The 18829-nt window shown below is 42.5% G+C and overlaps 1 protein-coding gene across 3 annotated transcripts in view; it reads left to right on the top strand.

Moving 5' to 3' along the window:
* Positions 1-18829, top strand: part of LOC114590891 (contactin-4) — a 531471-nt gene that overhangs the window by 174962 nt on the left and 337680 nt on the right. For all 3 annotated transcript variants that reach the window (XM_077925018.1, XM_077925014.1, XM_077925015.1), the window contains exon 3: positions 6014-6100. The gene's annotated coding sequence lies outside the window, so the exon portion shown is untranslated. The remainder of the gene's footprint in view (positions 1-6013; positions 6101-18829) is intronic.

Genomic DNA, 18829 nt, shown 5'->3' with positions numbered 1-18829 from the left:
TATTTACTTTTTCATTTCTGGAAGGGGCAATGAAAAGGTTTATCTTTTCTTCATGATAAACGTAATGTTTGGGTGGAGTTTTGGAAATGTTTTAGTATCAGAATAAGATTAAAAATATGGTAGTCATTATATTCTGTTTGGGACAATAGTGTTCAGTGTTAGCTTTCTTGTCTGAAGGAACAAGCACAAACACAGCATATGCAAGAAAAAAGAATGCAATTTTGGATGTTACTAAGAGCAAATATGGTAAATATGAGTGCATTTTGTGAAAAACCACAGCTGCTTTGTTTTCCCCTTGGTCCTGCTGCTGCCATGCAATGATTTGACTTAGTGTTCATGTGAACCCAAGTTTATTACTTGCCTTGCTCCAAACAAAACTATGAGCAGTAGCACTGGTTCAGATGCAATACTAAGCCAAACCATGTCTTAGTGGCAGGCAGCATGACAACAACAGGACAGGGGAAGAAGCAAAATGGCCACAATTTTACTCTGAACATGCTCATATTTCCTCATTCATGCTGCATTGTGATTAGAATTATATGTGAACTGGGAGATATTAATTCTATAATAGGGATTTGTGGGGGGTGAGTGTGACTGACAAAAAGAAAGAACAAAACATTTTCCCTTTCTCTATATCTAATATTGTTGACTTACTTTCCACTACACAGTACTCTGTTATAGGCATTTGCTTTCAGCTTCATGGCGAAAGGAGAGCAATAGTGAATCGATCTATCAGTGTCTCCAAGTCATGTGTGTTATGATGCAACCAATTCATTTTATTCATGGAACACCTGGGGAAAGCAAAATCCAGGTTGCTGTAAAATTCATTCATTTCTAACTTTTGGATAGCTCATTTAGTACCTGTTTTCCTCCCTCTTTTTTTCCTTTTTGCATCATTTCTTAATCTCTACACTACATCTCTGAAGGTCTGCTAATGCTCCTTTTTCCAGGCTTGTGTCAGCTACTGTGCCTTACACAGTTCTACCCATGACACCAGCCTCCTACATCCGTGGCTCTGTCTTCACCCATTGAAGACTTCTAGAGAATTGCTTTTATGTATTTGAGACTTGGCCTTTTAGTGGAGTCTGGTTTTGAAATTAAAAATACAGTCTTAACCATGTTGTATAATACTACCCTTTCCACCCAGGAAAAATAGTGAATATTACAGCAGAGTTTGCCTGTTTACACTTTTACCAAAAGGTATACACAAATATATCTGGTACATTCTAGCTTGTGTGACCAGCAAATTCTTGGGTTGAGGTTTAGATCAGAGTTGAATAGCAAAAGAAAGATTAATCCTCTCACTGTCAGGCCAGATCTCTGTGGCCTCAGGATCAGAAACCCTTCTTATTTTGGTGCAGCTTGATCAGGCTATCATTTCACATTGATATTACTTCCAGGGAAGCAAAGCAGAAAGGGGGAAGCTAGTGTGTGTCAGAAATAAGAGGTTTTCTTCTTTCAGATATTCACCTAGGCTTCAGTCTAGATGGAAGACAAAGAGGAACTTTGCATTGGGGGCTATGTGAGTGGTTCAGACAGCAAACCACTCACCTGGGGCTAGGGTCTGTCTGATGTCAACATGTAGGTTAAAGGAAAGCATGTCACTTTTCTTGTGGTGTTTGGAAAATTATATTGCACTTGTTTGCTTTTCTGCATCTCCATGCATGGTAGTAGGAAGGATGGTAAATGCAGGCACTCAATTCCAACAGCAAGTACACATTTGTGATTCTGCTGCAGGCTTTGGACAACCAGCCTTGGGCTCCATGGACTCTGATCCACCAGCCATGGGAGTCTGGTCCAATTACCCAGCTGGTGGTATGATAGCCTTAGTCTCAGTCAGCTCCTCCTCTGCCAACTCTGAGCTCAAGGAAGACTTGCCAAGTCATTTTTGTGAGAGAAAATGAATAGGGCCTCCCCCCAACACACTTTCTAAAAAAATAGGGCATTATTTAATTACAGATAAGAAGAACATGTTGCAGTTTTAAAAACCAGAACAGACGTGAGTATAAGGACAAAACAAAAAACAAAAAACAAATGAGCAAAAACACCCAACCCCATTCATCAGTTTTGTTTCATCAAAGGGGTAGTAAAGCAGCAAGCTGTTTGCCTAAAGGCATCAAGTCTGGCAAGGATAATGTCGCACAGGAAAAACAAACAAACAAAAAAACCAGAGGAGCTGTGCAGATGTAGCACCCACCTCAGGCTATAATTCTTTATAGGTTTCCATCGTTTTTCTTGCAGCAGTGGCAGCCCTATCCAGAGCAGCAAGATGAGACATATGCAAGCTAGGAGATGTTTGTGCCTATGTCTTGTTGTAGCTGCTTCTTGTGATGTCATATTAAAATCCTCAGACCTTCCCTGTAGCTAGAAGTTCTGCCACACCTTGCAATCACCAGCTTGAGCTACAGCCTTCTGGGTGATTGTACATATGCAATTAGCATGCCAAAAGTGAATGCTCTCAAAGGTAGAAAGTGCTTTTATTTATAGCACCTTTCTTAACATTGCATACAGCTGTAAGTATCCAACTGGTGTGAAGCTGCTCTTATAGACGGGAGCACCAACAGTATAATGACCACAATTGCAAGTTTAGCTCTAGGGCTTTATTGGATAGATAATATTTTAGAAGGTTTCAGGGGTGTTTTTTTTTACATGCACAAGAGCAACTAGTGTGCCAGGATTTCTTTTTTTTAAAAAAAGTGAACATTTTAAGCCTAATCCTTATTCATGCCACAAGGCATCCATAGCAATTCCACAAGTGCATTCCTCTGCTGGTGGGAGAGCTGCTGGTAGGTTGACAGGTGAAAACTTTCATGTGTGGACCAGTACACATAGGGGATGCAGATGGAAACTGAATCAGTCCCTTGGTTAATATTTGCTATACAAGGGATCACTTCTCAGGAAAATTAAATTAAAAAAACCTTGTGCACCTTACATAATTGAATCACAGTTCCCTCCCACCCCCCACCCCCCACAAGTGGTTACCAAAGTATGTTAGTTGTCCAAGGCTTCGCTTTACACATTCCTTAGTCATGGTTTTTGGAGCATATAGATGACTCTGTATTCATCTTGTTAGGCTTTAGATTAATCTAGTTTCTTTTTGCCTGTGAACTCCACAGATGGAAGCCATTCATCACAAAAAAGTGTTCTTTTTGTTCTGTTGCTTTGCAAACTTGGTCTGTAAATTTCTGCTTGACTGCAATATTACAAGCCTTTGTGCTCGCTGTACAAGCTTTTGGGGAGTGAGAATCTTCCCTCTGTCCATCCGTCATGTTTCTTTTTTTTTTTTTTCTTAGGTTGTGGCTGGCAGGAGCAAGTCCCCAGTCAAACCTTGAGAAACCAGGAGCAAATTTTTACATCCTTTATTAATCCTGCTAAATTGTAAATCAAGCAGGTTTTCATGACCTGGGCTCTTTTCTATTTAAGTTTTAAGAAGAGTCCATTTTTGTCACTTGGAATCAGTTTCCCTATAGCAGAGATCGCTCAGAAATATAGCGTACATTTGAAGTGGGTAGAGGAAATAGTAGCTTATGGAGCATGTGGAGACAATTCCCCCCCCCCCCCCAACTAAACTTTGTATTAAATTAGATAGTTGCAATATTGAAGATAATAAATATTTTATTTCACCAAAATATCACCACTTCATTTTTCTTGGAATTTTAAAAGATTATGCTTCCTGCAGCTTTTTTTTAAGTAGTACCATCCTTGCAAGTTTTGAAACAAACACACAAGCCGGATTCTTTCTAAGAGTAATCAAGTGTCAAATATATAAAGTTATAGATGGTGCCTTCCTACGTTTGGAAGCACACAGTCCATTTATTCATTAAAACTCTGAAAGCTTAAATGTGTAAACATCCAGAGCTGTTTTGTGTACCTGTCACTTTGGTAGTTTTTTTTTTTTTTTAATGAACATTGATCATGCTCATCCAGACATATATTTGAATTAAGCAAATAGAAGTGCTTTCTCAAAACACTGGCAGAACTTATTTCTCTGACTAATATTTGAAAGAGCCCCAGGATGCACCTGGGAAGACACTTATCCATTTCAGGCACCTTAAGTCAATATTAATCCCAATAAAACATGATCCACTCTTAAGAAAGCTATTACAGTTTGAGAAATAGGTCAGCACAGAACATTCCAGTTCCTCCTGAAATAACCCTTAAATGTTTTTATCCTGCGATTTATCTAGTAGTGTATAAATATGGTTATAATCCTAGGGTGTTACTTCATAGTAGAGATTAGTTACCCAAGAAATGATAGCTTAAAAGTTGAGCCAGCAGTTTACAGACAAGTACAAATATTTTGATAGATACTATGTAGCTTGGCTTTCAAAAACTGAAGCCCTTAATGGCAACAACTGTCGTTTAGATGGGCTTATGAAGAGCACAACTTTAATACGAGCCACTTAGAGTCAAAGTTGTTATTTTGATGCTTTTTTACGGGGGGGTGGGGGGTATGACAGACAGGAGGAAACCTTTTATTGAGAGTGAAAAGACATGCTCTCTTGACTGCTCTTTCTTACTCCTGCATATGTGGAGATACTGCTGTCACGAGGCTATGGAGTGATATTGTTTGTAAAGGGGAGGGGGGAAATGGCTTTATTGCTCCCCAGAGCAGGGCATCAGAACTTTGATCAAGAGCAATTGGAACAGTGTCTATTGAACTAGGGATTTACTTAAGTGAGAGTGAAATTAGATTATTTCAGCTGAAAACTCTGCAACGTCTAGAGAAAGCACCTCCTTTCGGCTGAAGTCATAGTCAAATGATTAAGAATAGCAAGAGGCACTGGATAGTATGTAATCGGCTTTGCTGGAGCTTGTAATTTAACTGAACAAGTTGATAACAAAAGATTTTCTGTCCTCCAGGAAAAATAAGAGAGGCAGATGTCTTGCACAGCACCATTACTCTTTTGCCCCCAGCTCCGGAAGTGCTTTGCTCCTCCATACCCAACCCCTGTGCTCCTACATTTCACACACCCACTGACAACTGTGTAAGAGTTATTATTCTTTGGTGTACTAACTCTATATCTATACACACACCCATTTTAACAAGAATTCCTTTGCTGGCTAGTGTGTTATATTTGTGTGTGTGTGTGTGTGTGTGTGTGTGTGTGTGTGTGTGTGTGAACTATACCAACACAGACAACTTAAAACAACAAATGTTACAAAAATACACATGGTATTTACATGTGCAAATGCTATGTTGATACAAATATAGACTCGTTACCAGTTCCTTTTTAATGACACACTTCTTCTCTCAACCTCCTGGCTTTTATGCAGGACTCCACTCACCCACCCTCCCAGGGACCAAACAAGCTCATAGCTCACCTGCAAAATCTCACAAAGAAGAGAGCTCCAAGAACCTGCTGTCAGTTATCCTAATCACTCTCTCTAGGCAGTTTTTATTGACTGCCAGCAGGGTAGATGGCATTTCCTCAGGCTTCCCACATTATGCCCTATTCAGCAGTCAGCTGCACTCAGGGCCGGCCCATCCATGATGTAAGTTGAGTCAACCACCTCAGGCAGCAGACTCCACAGGGGCAACAGGTGCCAGTGTAGATCCTTATTCCGCACCCCCTTCCACCTTGTTCCTGATGTAGAGCTTCATTCAACACTTTTTTCCTTGCTTGAGAAGCCGAAATGTATTGGGACATTCCTGGCTGCACTCTCCACATTCAGTTCCAGGCTATAGCACGTTTGGTGATATTCCCAGGTGGGCCCAAGGATGGCAAATAGGACATCCCTCCACTCTTACAGTTCTTTGTGTAGCCTCTGCAGGCTTCTCATGCAGCTGCTTTGCTGTCCCTTGGCAGAGCTTGCTTTTATGGGTGGAGACGACAAGGTGGATCAGCATCCCCACAAAGGATCATGTGACTTGGTTGTTTCTTATCTTTTCTCTGTGTTATAGCTCTATGATGTCCTACATCTCTGTTTTACTTTAGGTCTATCCTCCCTACATTATCTGCTTCACTGATCTAAATATGAGCTCTGGTTTGTATTTGTTTTTTTAATGCAGGTGCGTGTCACATGTTTGGGACCCTTCATCATAGATACCAGGGAAAGAGCTATCCCATGGACAGTTTAAGAAGCGGTTCCAAAAAAGGTGAGCCTGATTTCTGAATGATATAATACATTCCTTGTTTGTCAGTTTTCATATACTCTGAAGAGGAAAATCCTTTTAATAAATAATCCTTTTCTATGTTCAGGCTATGTTTTCTTCAACTCTGCAGTAAAAAGGTAAAGGTACCCCTGCCCGTACGGGCCAGTCTTGACAGACTAGGGTTGTGCGCCCATCTCACTCAAGAGGCCAGGGGCCAGCGCTGTCCGGAGACACTTCCGGGTCACGTGGCCAGCGTGACATCGCTGCTCTGGCGAGCCAGAGCCGCACACGGAAACGCCGTTTACCTTCCCTCTAGTAAGCGGTCCCTATTTATCTACTAGCACTCTGCAGTACCTCTGCCATAATCCTGGTGATCAAAGTTTGCAAGTAGTTTCTAGCTGGGTTTAGTAGCAGCAGCCCAAATATGTCAGGCTGGGCTGTTGGCTTATTTGCAGTATGGTAGCGCTGCAGAGAGCTTGCTGGGGAGACCATGCATTAAAAAGGGACTAAAAAATAACTAAAACAAGGTTTTAATAAGAAAAACAAAAACTCCATTTACACTAATACATCAACAAACCAGACCCAACCACCAACCCATCCCCCAGGGTAATGGGAGAGCTAGGTGCTGCTCCTTATATACTACACCCAATTGCTGACACAGCTTAATCAGCAGTACCTGCTATGTTTCACAGCTGTAAAGCTGGGTCTCGTTATTTTGCTCTGGCCCCTTAAAGACATACACATCGGGTGGAACAATGATGAACCTTTACATTTAAAGAAACCATTCAACATGGGCCAGGATTAGAATCCCAAATATATTTTAGTCACTGGGCCTCTAATATCAAATTGTTAATAATTCGTGGCATAGTTAATCCTCCCCCTCTCCCCGTGGATTGCATTCCAATTCTGAAAACAGCAAAAGAGTCTCCATCCATCCATAAGTATTTCTCATAGTGTTTTGTAATTTTGCCATCGCTGTGTTCCTAAACATTCATGCCATCTTCTCTGCCTGCAATATAGTAGTAACGAAACACTCTTGGAAGTGCTGTAGATCACCAATTTGCACTTAAAAGTTGTCAGGGCCAATCTACTATATGCAGTGGTACCTTGGGTTACATATGCTTCAGGTTACAAACACTTCAGGTTACATACGCTTCAGGTTACAGACTCCGCTAACCCAGAAATAGTACCTTGGGTTAAGAACTTTGCTTCAGGATGAGAACAGAAATCGTGCTCCGGCAGTGTGGCAGCAGCGGGAGGCCCCATTAGCTAAGGTGGTACCTCAGGTTAAGAACAGTTTCAGGTTAAGAACGGACCACCGGAACGAATTAAGTACTTAACCAGAGGTACCACTGTAATTTACTTTAAAAATGTAAGGCAGCAAGGCTAAGAAATTCCTGTGCCGAGACAGCTAGACAGAGTAAGTAGCATTGGAACAGACTCATTTGGAAAGTGGTGGACTCTCCTTCATTGGAGGTTTTTAAGCAGAGGTTGGATGGCCACCTATTATGGATGCTTTAGTTGAGATTCTTGCATTGAAGGGAGTTGGATGGGATGGCCTTTAGGGGACGGGGAGCTGCGTATATGCTGTTGTCATCATCTTTGTCCATTGGCCATGCTGGGTGGGGACTGATGGTAGTTAGATTCTTGCAACATCCAGAGGGTCTCAGGTACCCCATGTTTAGACTAAAGCAGATCCAAGGGTTCATTTCATGATGAACTAGGATTGTTTTTACCATATTCTGACTGGTTGTGGTCTATGTTGATGTCAAACGTTTGATCAGAAGCAAAAGTTTCTTCCGTAATGATTGTAGGTGGACAAGTAGGCTAGAGACAGGGAATTTAAAGAATGATTTGTTTGGGATTTGCATTTTGAAACCATAAAACTATATCAGAGAGATTATTGTGAACTGTTGAAGTGGGAATTGTACAGAGTTTCACTGAAGCTTGATGGATTACTGTATTTTAATATTTTGTTGGAAGCCGCCCAGAGTGGCTGGGGAAGCCCAGCCAGATGGCTGGAGTATAAATATATTATTGTTATTGTTATCATCATCATCATCAAAATTTGTCCCACAGAACAGTTAGATGATTTTACCTGGTTAGCTAACCTCTTTCTGACAGTGGCTAATGCTGACATTTTAGCCTAATTGAGCTGGTCAAATTATTCATTGCTTATAATTTATCTGATTGATTTTGGCATGTTTCTTTTTAGAAATTATTCAAGGCTGATTTTTCCTCATTCTCATCATTTAACTTGCCTTGTAAAAGGGTTGATGAGAAAATAATTTATACAAACTACCACCCAGAAAAGTTCTTGATATATTATAGAACAGTGAATGTTCTTCACAGGACTGTTAAACATTGGCTTATAAAAAGTTTCACAATGAAATGCTTCAGGGTGAAAAGTTTGCCTATTTCATCCCTCACCCACCCTGGTGATATGAGCCTCCTCTCCCATAGATGACTAGGCTAGTGGCAACGAGATTAACAATAGCCCAGCACCAGGAAGTCACCAATAAATGTCAGTAAATTAACTGTCAGTGGTTGTTGATGCTTATGAAAAAACCGACACACTAAGTTAAACAGTAGATGTAGGCTCCTTATACAGTTTGGCATTAATTCTTTCTTTCGTTAACCAAGAAGACACCCAAACACGTGTACCAAATCAATATGCCTGTATTTGGAATTTGTGATACCATGGTGGTTTCTGAAATGTTGCACAACCCACTTGAGACAGCTTTCCATCTCAGTGGAATCTGTGTACAAAATACAATCAACGTGAATGCTGTCAAAATATAATTTATCCTCTTCCCCACCCCCGCTTTATCCAGAAGGGTGACCCCTAAATGTGACAGTCCAGTTTCTTTGATCTGCTATATTTTCCAGAGAGAGAGAAGAGGATGTGCCACATAGGATTTCGGTCCTTAAAAAAATTACTCCATGGATGTTTGTTTGTTCTGTGTTGCATGCATAACCATTAGTCATACATTGCACTCACAATCACCTGGGCAGTAGGTAAAATAGTCCTACTGACCAATGACTGTCGAGTAGTAGAAGGATGTAGATTTTGGATTGGTAATGGCTCCATTGTTTAGTACAGTGGTACCCCGCAAGACGAACGCCTCGCAAGACGGAAAACCCGCTAGACGAAAGGGTTTTCCGTTTTGGAGGCGCTTCGCAAAACGAATTTCCCTATGGGCTTGCTTCGCAAGACGACAGCCCATAGGGAAATCTCCCGGACAGCGGGGAAGCGCGACTTCCCCACTGTCCTCGGACCTCCTCCCGCCGCCCGGCTTCGGAACGATGCACCGAAGCCGGGCGGGGGGGCGGGAACTCCTCCTCCCTCCGCGCGGCTTTGGAGCATCGCACCGAAGCCGGGCGGGGGGGCGGGAACGCTGCCTCCCTCCGCGCGGCTTTGGAGCATCGCTCCGAAGCCGGGCGGGGGGGCGGGAACTCCTCCTCCCTCCGCGCGGCTTTGGAGCATCGCTCCGAAGCCGGGCGGGGGAGCGGGAACTCCTCCTCCCCCCGCGCGGCTTTGGAGCATCGCTCCGAAGCCGGGCGGGGGGGCGGGAACTCCTCCTCCCTCCGCGCGGCTTTGGAGCATCGCACCGAAGCCGGGCGGGGGGACCGGAACGCTGCCTCCCTCCGCGCGGCTTTGGAGCATCGCTCCGAAGCCGGGCGGGGGGGCGGGAACTCCTCCTCCCTCCGCGCGGCTTTGGAGCATCGCACCGAAGCCGGGCGGGGGGACCGGAACGCTGCCTCCCTCCGCGCGGCTTTGGAGCATCGCTCCGAAGCCGGGCGGGGGGGCGGGAACTCCTCATCCCTCCGCGCGGCTTTGGAGCATCACACCGAAGCCGGGCGGGGGGACGGGAACGCTGCCTCCCGCCGCCCGAGACTTGCGGTGGGAGGAGGGTTTCCCTTCCCACCGCCAACATTCAGAATGCTGTTCTGAATGTTGGCGGTGGGGAGGAAAAACCCTCCTCCCACGCAAGCCCCGGGAACAGAGGGAAAGCGCTGCGCGCCTTCCCCTCTGTTCCCGTACCTGTCCTGAAGGCTTGCGGTGGGGAGAAAAGCCCTTCTCCGCACCGCCAGCCTGGCAAGCTGTTTCCCTAGGAACGCATTAATTGATTTTCAATGCATTCCTATGGGAAACCGTGCTTCGCAAGACGAAAAACTCGCAAGAAGAAAAAACTTGCGGAACGAATTAATTTCGTCTTGCGAGGCACCACTGTATTCAGTTTCTTTGTTACAGTGAGACATAGAGGAGAATATTTAAATGTGAGTCAAGTGACATTCAAGAATGTTCAGTGCACAGCAGTCACTTTCTATTGTAACAATTACTATTATATGAAATAAAGGTTTCTAGTCTGTCCTGCAATTCAAATGTTCCTGCATTGTTGGACAGGAGAGGGAAAAGAGATCAGTCACTGATGAAGATAGCCGATGGCAGTGGGTAGATGAAACTGTCAAGCAAGTGGAAAAGCAATAAAGCATACAAAAATATTAAAAAGAATATTTTTTATTCTAATCGGCTAGCAATCTGCAATTCCTTCTGCCCGAGGCTCACAGCTCCTCTGCGGGCTAAACAGAAGATGCTCTGAGACCTTTTATGCACTCATCCTAACACAACATAACCTTTCCTATGAAAAGAAAAAGTTTATTAAAGTATACACACACACATACAGAGAACCTTTTGTTTAAATGTGTAACTGTCAGAAGAAGCTACAAAAAAGTACACAAATGGGAAGAGCCTCTGGCAGAAACTAAAATGATCAGATGAAAGCTACACCAAAAGATCTTAAATACCAAACATTAAACATGCTTGTTTCATGGGTGCACATTTAATATATAGGTCTCTGGCCATACAGAATATTGTGGAATGCGCTCATTTGCTCCTCTCTATGTTCCATCATGTTATGAGCTGGTGCTTTTGAGATGTTAAGGGATGCGGGTGGTGCTGTGGTATAAACCACTGAGCCTTGGACTTGCCAATCGGAAGGTTGACGTTTCGAATCCCCGCGACAGGGTAAGCTCCAGTTGTTCGGTCCCAGCTCCTGCCAACCTAGCAGTTTGAAAGCACGTCAAAGTGCAAGTAGATCAATAGGTACTTCTCCGCTGGGAAGGTAAACGGCGTTTCCATGTGCTGCTCTGGTTTTGCCAGAAGCGGCTTATTCATGCTGGCCACATGACCCGGAAAAACTGTCTGCGGACAAACATCGGCTCCTTCGGCCAGTAAAGTGAGATGAGCACCGCAACCCCAGAATTATTCGCAACTGGACTTGAACTGTCAGGGGTCCTTTACCTTTACCTTTATGTTCCATCATGTTATGAGATGGTGCTTTTGAGATGTTTGCTCAGTGGAAAAGCAAAAGTTAATTGCCTTAATACAACAATAGATCTTCCTTTTAGCAATGTATGGAATTTCAACTATACAGGGAGATTAATGAGCATTATAAAAATCATTGGTGTACATCTGAAGATGTACCATATTAGGAAGCTCACAAGTCTTTTCCCTGATGTGGTAAACATTAACTGTCTCAGTGCTAAGATGCCTTCATAATCTTCTTCATGCTAAAGAGTGCCTTCCCCAATACAGTGGTACCTCGGGTTAAGTACTTAATTCTTTCTGGAGGTCCGTTCTTAACCTGAAACTGTTTTTAACCTGAAGCACCACTTTAGCTAATGGGGCCTCCCGCTGCCGCTGCGATGCCAGAGCATGATTTCTGTTCTCATCCTGAAGCAAAGTTCTTAACCCGAGGTACTATTTCTGGGTTAGCAGAGTCTGTAACCTGAAGCATATGTAACCTGAAGTATATGTAACCCGAGGTACCACTGTACCAACCACCTCTGACCTGACTATTGACAGGGTCCTTTAAGTGCTGGTTCCTTGGTTGTGGAATGCCCTCCCTAGTGAGGTGCACTTGGCTCCATTATTATTAATTTTCAGGAGGAAATTGAAAGCATTCCTATTTACCCAGCCATTTGGTGTCTGAAGAATATGGTTCCTGGCAACCCAGAAATAATTGGATGGAAGAATGTTTTTAGCTGTAACTGCTTGTAGATATTTTGCTGCCCTGGTCATCTCGGGGGGGAGGACAAGAGAATAATTCAATAACTAACAAATTAATAATAATAATAATAATAATAATAATAATAATAATAACAACAACAACAACAACAATAATAATGTATAGAATCATTTTCAAAGGTTTCTTATGGACAGATTTTAAAAAGGGAGAAAGAACTGTAATCACATAAAATTCTTCTTGAGATGAAAAAGTTTCCAGTTCCTGTGGGGAAGTTTTCTTGTTGGGGTGTGTTGCTTGTGAGAAGTCATCCCAACCTCAATCCTGTAGTGAGAGAGAGAAGAAATGCTAAAATGGTCGCTGTGTGAGACAAACATTTTCTTTTAACAAACACATCCTGTTTGGCTAATTGACACAATATAGAACTGAAAATGCTATTCTGTGCACTAGCAAGAGAAGCAAAAGGCATTTTGTGCTACCTATTTTCACAGAGTAATTGATACACTTTGCTCCATTACCAGCTATCCATCCTGAAGGCACAGAAAAAGGGTATTGCAGTACAATTTGTCATCCAAAACCAAATGCTTCTTGTGATCTATTCATGCTTCATGGACTCTCCCTACCCCCACCCCATCCCATTTTACACATCCATGGTCATCCGTCCTCTTCTCTTTGGTTGTCTTCCCTTCATTAACTGCAGCAGTGTGGCTGCCCTCTTAATAGTGCCTTAAGACTATCTTCTTTCATGGTGATTCATCCATTCATTTAAGTCTTGGGTGAAGCTCTTGAAGCAGTCGTTTTAAATAAGAAAGAGAAAAAGAAATTAGATAAATCTACTAGTGGGACTCATTTTGAAAGTTCTAGATACAGTACACAATACTGAAAATTGACTCTACTCACAGATGTTCCTGCTGATGGAAGGAGAAAGATGGTTTTTGATGATACCATATTTCCCTGGCAGAGTAAGGGAATCTGTCAAAATATTTTCCAAATTGTAGGTTTTGCCCATATTTTTGAATAGCGTGTTTTGCTATTAGCTGGATTTTGCAGTGGTTAAATTTTTATTTCTCTCATTCCACTTTTTCCTCTAAACCATGGTTAGCTGCTATTAGCACATGCATTTTCAAGTAGAATATGATCCTTATGCCATCTGAAGTATGCATTGTCTTCTCCATATTTTTATAAGTTAATTCGATGAGAGAAAAAATGTGTGTATCCTAGAAAGACCTAGAAAGACATAATTCTACATTTAACACCATATGCACGGTCCTCCTGTATGTGGAATCTGTTTTCTCTTCAAGCCAGCAGCCAATTGGCACTTCTTTCATGTGAAAAAAATGAGCTAAACAAGGAGTGGTAAAGAGCTAGAAAAAGCTAGAAGAAATTAACTGGAATTGAGTGACTAGACAGTAGTTTATAGATAGTGGTTTCTTTTGCATACATTGTTTAAACCAAGTATTCCCAGCTATCTCTACAATTGCTTATGTACATACCTCTCTTAAAGTTGGGCTTTTACAGGATAAACAATTTGGATGTGGTTAGTTAAGATACGTACTTCATGTGGAAGAACCATTGCAGCAAGGGTGCGCAAACTCTGACCTTCCAGATTTTGTTGGACTGTCATTTCTGACCATTGATCATGGTGGCTGGGGATGGCAGGAATTGGAATTGGGTTTCATCTGGAGGGCCACAGGTTCTTCATCCCTGCACTGTAAAGTGGTCACTGCACTTTGGGAAGACTCTAGAAGATTATTTTCAAATAGCAAGAACCAGACTTACAGCATATAGACTCAATTTGGGACCATCAGAAACAAGTGAGTTATGTTATAAGGATCTTCTTGTAGCACATTACTGTAGTATAGGGTGGTGTTCATAGTGTTACCTCCACTGATTTGAAGGCATCTCTTGGAATAAATCTGCTCTGAAGGGTTTGGAGACTCTATAAAGCACACAGGGTGGGGGCGCACAGAGCTGCAGGGTGGAAGAAGCATCACTGAAAATTGTCTCTGTCCTTAATGTGCTGATAGATGCCTTCAATAAGCAGAGAGAACACAACTGGATATCACCCACTATTTGCTTTGAAGGAAAAGGAGCATGCGGCTAAAGACAGTAGCTTAGATCCAAAGTTCCTGTAAGAACTCTACTCACAGGATGTTCCTGCTGTTGGAAGGAGAAAGATGGTGTTTGATGATATCATAGTTCCTGTCAGGGAACTGCCATCAGTACCGGAGGGAGAGAGCAAGCTCCAGAGGGATCCCAGAGAGCGTCCCAGGATTGGGAGAGGTAGCCCATCTTCTGGGGAAGGGAATCAGATTAGCTCCAGTGGAGAAGGGGGGCAGATGGGGGAATCAGAGAGGCGGTCACATGTCTCCTTGCCGGGGACCAGCGGGGAGAGGAAGGGTCCTCCGCTGCCTACGCCCTCCTTGCGCAGAAGGCTTCCGCGCAGGGAGAGTAGGAGGAGACTGGGCGTCAAAGAACTTCTTTGCTGGAAGAAGTTTAAGAAACGCCCACTGACGGATTCTGCCAGCGATTGAGACAGCCACGGGTGAGTGGCTGTCCGGACAGGAAAGGTTCACTCAGGCAACCCAGCCAGGTGTTGGCACAGGCTTACGCACGAGCAACCCCTAGAACCATTACAGTTCCCTTGCAGCATTGCTTAGGAGGGCTGACAGTGGGGTCTACGGGATGAAGGGAGAGATTAGTGAAAGCTGCCTCCCTGCCTTCCTCCAGTTGAAGCACCCTTTGGATCACAGTCCTTTCCACAAAGGCAAAATGAGCACTTCTACTCACAATAGGAACAGTCTGGATCCAACACATAGTAGCTTAAAAGTGGAATACTAAGAGTGACATTACAGGGCTTAAACAAGAAACCATGGCAGCCTATGCCATCCTTCAAGTCATTTTATGCCTTTACTGTAACTGCATACACACCCTACATTAAAAGTACATTCCACCCCCCAAAAAGAATCCTGGGAACTCTAATTCACCCTTCACAGAACTACAGTTTCCAGCACCCTAAACAAATAAAGTTTCTAGGATTCTTTGTGGAGAGGAATGTTAAATAGCTGTAATGTAGGCATGTCCAAAGTCCAGCCCGGGGGCCTAATCTGGCCCGACGACCGGCTTAATCTGGCCCCTGTGGCAGTTTATTTCCTGGGGTAAAATCCGAAAAGAAGGCCAACAACCTGAATCCTAAAAAAAGGTAAACAACTTTGCTTAACAACTTCAACCCTAAAGAAAGGTCAACAACTTCGGTCGGTCCTCATGCATGTTCACTTCATCAAATCTGGCCCTCTTCGAAAAAAGCATGGACACCCCTGCATGTTAAAGAGAATCGTCCACTATGTGAGAGGTACCTACTAGGAGGGTGATTTATTAGCAGGGTCACTGTTTTGAATATTGCTGACCTAGACTGATCTTGTTGGTCCCTGAACAGCTATTTGGATTGGCATGAGGATTGCTGCAAACCCTGCATGACTTACTGTCTCAGTGTAGGCATACTAAATCACCATGCCCTATACCTCAAAATCTCTCTGTCAGCCGATTGACACCTGAACTTCCCACCATCACTGTAATATTTTGGCTACACTCCAAAATCTAATAAAGCTTCGAAAAGTGCCCATTCACATTGTTTCAGGAACTCAGGGAAAATTAAAACAGCAACTCTTAACTATTTTCATCAGCTAGTAGCTTTTGGAATAATGGAAGCTCCTGCAAATGTGTGCTAATAAAGCAAATGCAACTCTTCCCATCTGGGATTTTGGGATAGTATTTATCTACTACAACCACTTTTTGGAACTACTTTAGTAGGAAAATGGGATATAAAAAATAATCTAAAATGAAACTACACAGTAAAAGTCGAGACTTTTCTTTTCCAAAAACCAGACCCCCTACCCCTGGTTATTTTCAAATGACATGCCACTCTCAAGTCACTTGTTGTTGTTTTTATGGAGTATCTGTTATGGGGGTGGCACAATAAAGTCATTCTCCTGCACTTCACCCCTATGTTTCTTCTTTTTCTTTTCTTTTTTTAGGACTCACATAATCCAACCTTTTTAATTTATTGGAACAGCAATCATTATAGTTCATCTAGGCCATTATTACCTACTGTAAGTGGCAGTGGGCCTCCAAGGTATCAGATAGAGGTATTTCACCACACCTACTTACCTGAATGTTTAACTCAAGATGGAACCCTCCATGAGGATATTAACACACACAGAGAGAGAGCACATCTTTCACATGGTGTTGTATATATTCTACAGAGCTATGCAGGGATGCTGACTGCTTCATCCCCTATGTTTATATTCTCACCTAACTGGTGATGCTTGTTCTGTACATCTTCATGCTTTAGAGAGAAATACATCTTAAATCTCTTCTTTTCTTTCCCCCCTACACTTTTCTTTCCCAAGCATCTCTGCAGATTTTCATAAAATTCATACTCTGTTTGTAATGGCAAAGAAATAAAGCAAAGAAATAATTATCTTCATAATTTCTGTCTCAATAATGTGCATTTGGAGAACAAAGTTAAAACAAATGAACATGCATCTGAAAACTTGATTAAATAATCAATAATTTTTATGGCAACTATAAACAAGAATAACATAATCAGGGAATTAAAGTGACCTTGGATCCAGGTACATTACTATTGTGCAGATATTGTTTGACTTTAATTTTTGACTTTAATTTTTATTAATGTAGATAATGGCTTATGCAAGCCTTATGGCTGTATTACTAGCACTCTAAAATTTAATTAGATTTTAGAACAGCCGTTAATGTCTTTTCTAAGATTCTGCCATTTGAAGGCAATGGTAGTAAACTGCATCCATTTCATTTCATTGGGAGGAATTCGGTATCTTGCTAAGTTAAAGTCTCTTAGTGCTGTACTACTTGTGCTAGCAAAGTGGCTTGCACAAAAGAAGACGCAGAAAGCCAGCCCGGCTCTCGTTACTTCCTATTGCAGAAGCAGTTTTACAGCCAGTTACACAACAAGCTTCCCTTAGCACAACTGTTGCACTGGATTTCATTATTCCCGCTAGTGCAGCAGTACTTACACTGATGGCCAGAGAATGCTGAATCTGGTCCATTATGTTTTGAAAATAAAGTGACATGTTTGGTCATTGGCACTGTAGTGTGTGAACTGGAGGCTTCAATTTTCCTTCCCCATCTGAAATTGTGGTAAAAAAAACCCTTGCCCATGTGGCAGTTAGCAAAGTGGGGAGTGTTTTTCCCTGATGCTAAGTGCTTCTGTGTAAGCGGTTTTTACTGATATCTAAGCTGGAGAGGGAAGGCTTAACCTCTGCTCTGTGTGACTGCAATGCCAATGCCCGCCCCCCCCCCCCTATAAAAGACAAACAACATGACTGCTAATCAGGTCATTTCCATAATATGAAGTTAGGACCTAGATGTGGTGTTTAATCAAGGACGACACTTTAAATTCTCATTATCTTGTTGGTGGCAATCACAGAGCCTCTTCTTTGCAGTTTACAACTTGGAAAACTTGCACAAAGGCCAGATTTTCACTTGATTATCTCATGAACCAAGCAACTTTTTTACTATGTTTGGAACTACAGCTTCATTAAAAAAACAACTCCAGGACATGGATAGTGAGCTGTAGAATTCGGGGCAGTGTTTATTGACAGTTCCTATACTTTACCCCCTTCCCAAGTGCTAATTCCAGAGTAACAGTATATGTGAATAATTCTTTGCACAGCAGCAATTTCATCCAGCAATTTGCATGTGCTGGCATGGTCATGGGACAGAGCTGGTGAATATGTGGCTCTCCACATGTTTTTGACTTCCACCCAAGTCAGCATAGTCAGTGATCAGAGGTGATGGGAGTTGTAGTCTAGCAACATATATTATGCCACCTGTTTCCTTGCTCTGTCAGAGGGCATAGCAAGCCCACCTTTCCACTCTGGCAAGTGCTCAGGTGTCATACCAGGCAGGTATATGGAACTTCGCTCTGTTTTCTTGTGAACATGATGAGACACAGGACCTTTTCTGAGCTTCCAAATGGGGGATGGGATTGTTTCTACAGCTTTGTCATACTTCCATATACTCAAAGAACATATTCAAAACAAAAAAATTCCTTCCAGTAGCACCTTAAAGACCAACTAAGTTAGTTCTTGGTATGAGCTTTCGTGTGCATGCACACTTCTTCAGATACACATTGATGGACTTCCATTTCAAAGAACATATGTTCAAAGAACAGAACAACCGCTAGAATTATCTCTCTGCTACAAGCTTTGGAGGAAGACTGAGACTTCTAGACATAATAATTATGGGAAGGTAATTTAATGACCTCTGCACTCCAACTTGTCTGCCATGGATCCCCTAATTTTCTGATATGGAGGCCCTTGTAGGTTTTAAAGGAATCTGAGGATTTTATGGCCCATGCTCAGGGCACGAGTCAGGCCTGTTGGCTTTCATCATCATCTGGTTAGAACTGAGGTAGAGCACACTCAGAAGCTCCCTCTTTCTGCATATTGCAGACATTGATTAATAGTGGTTGAGTAATATCTGTGCTTAGTTAGGATTTAGGAACTACCGATAACTTTCTATGGTATCCCACAGTACCTCGGAGCAAAGCAATGATTTATGCCTTTATCTGCTGGCCATAGAGAAAGTCTCCTTATATTAATGTACACTTGAACTTTCAATGGTCACTTCGTACTTTTCTTCAATACTATATTGGTATGTGTAA

This window comes from Podarcis muralis, chromosome 2 (assembly GCF_964188315.1).
Source record: "Podarcis muralis chromosome 2, rPodMur119.hap1.1, whole genome shotgun sequence".
NCBI lineage: Eukaryota > Metazoa > Chordata > Lepidosauria > Squamata > Lacertidae > Podarcis > Podarcis muralis.
This window is presented reverse-complemented; position numbering and strand designations above follow the sequence as displayed.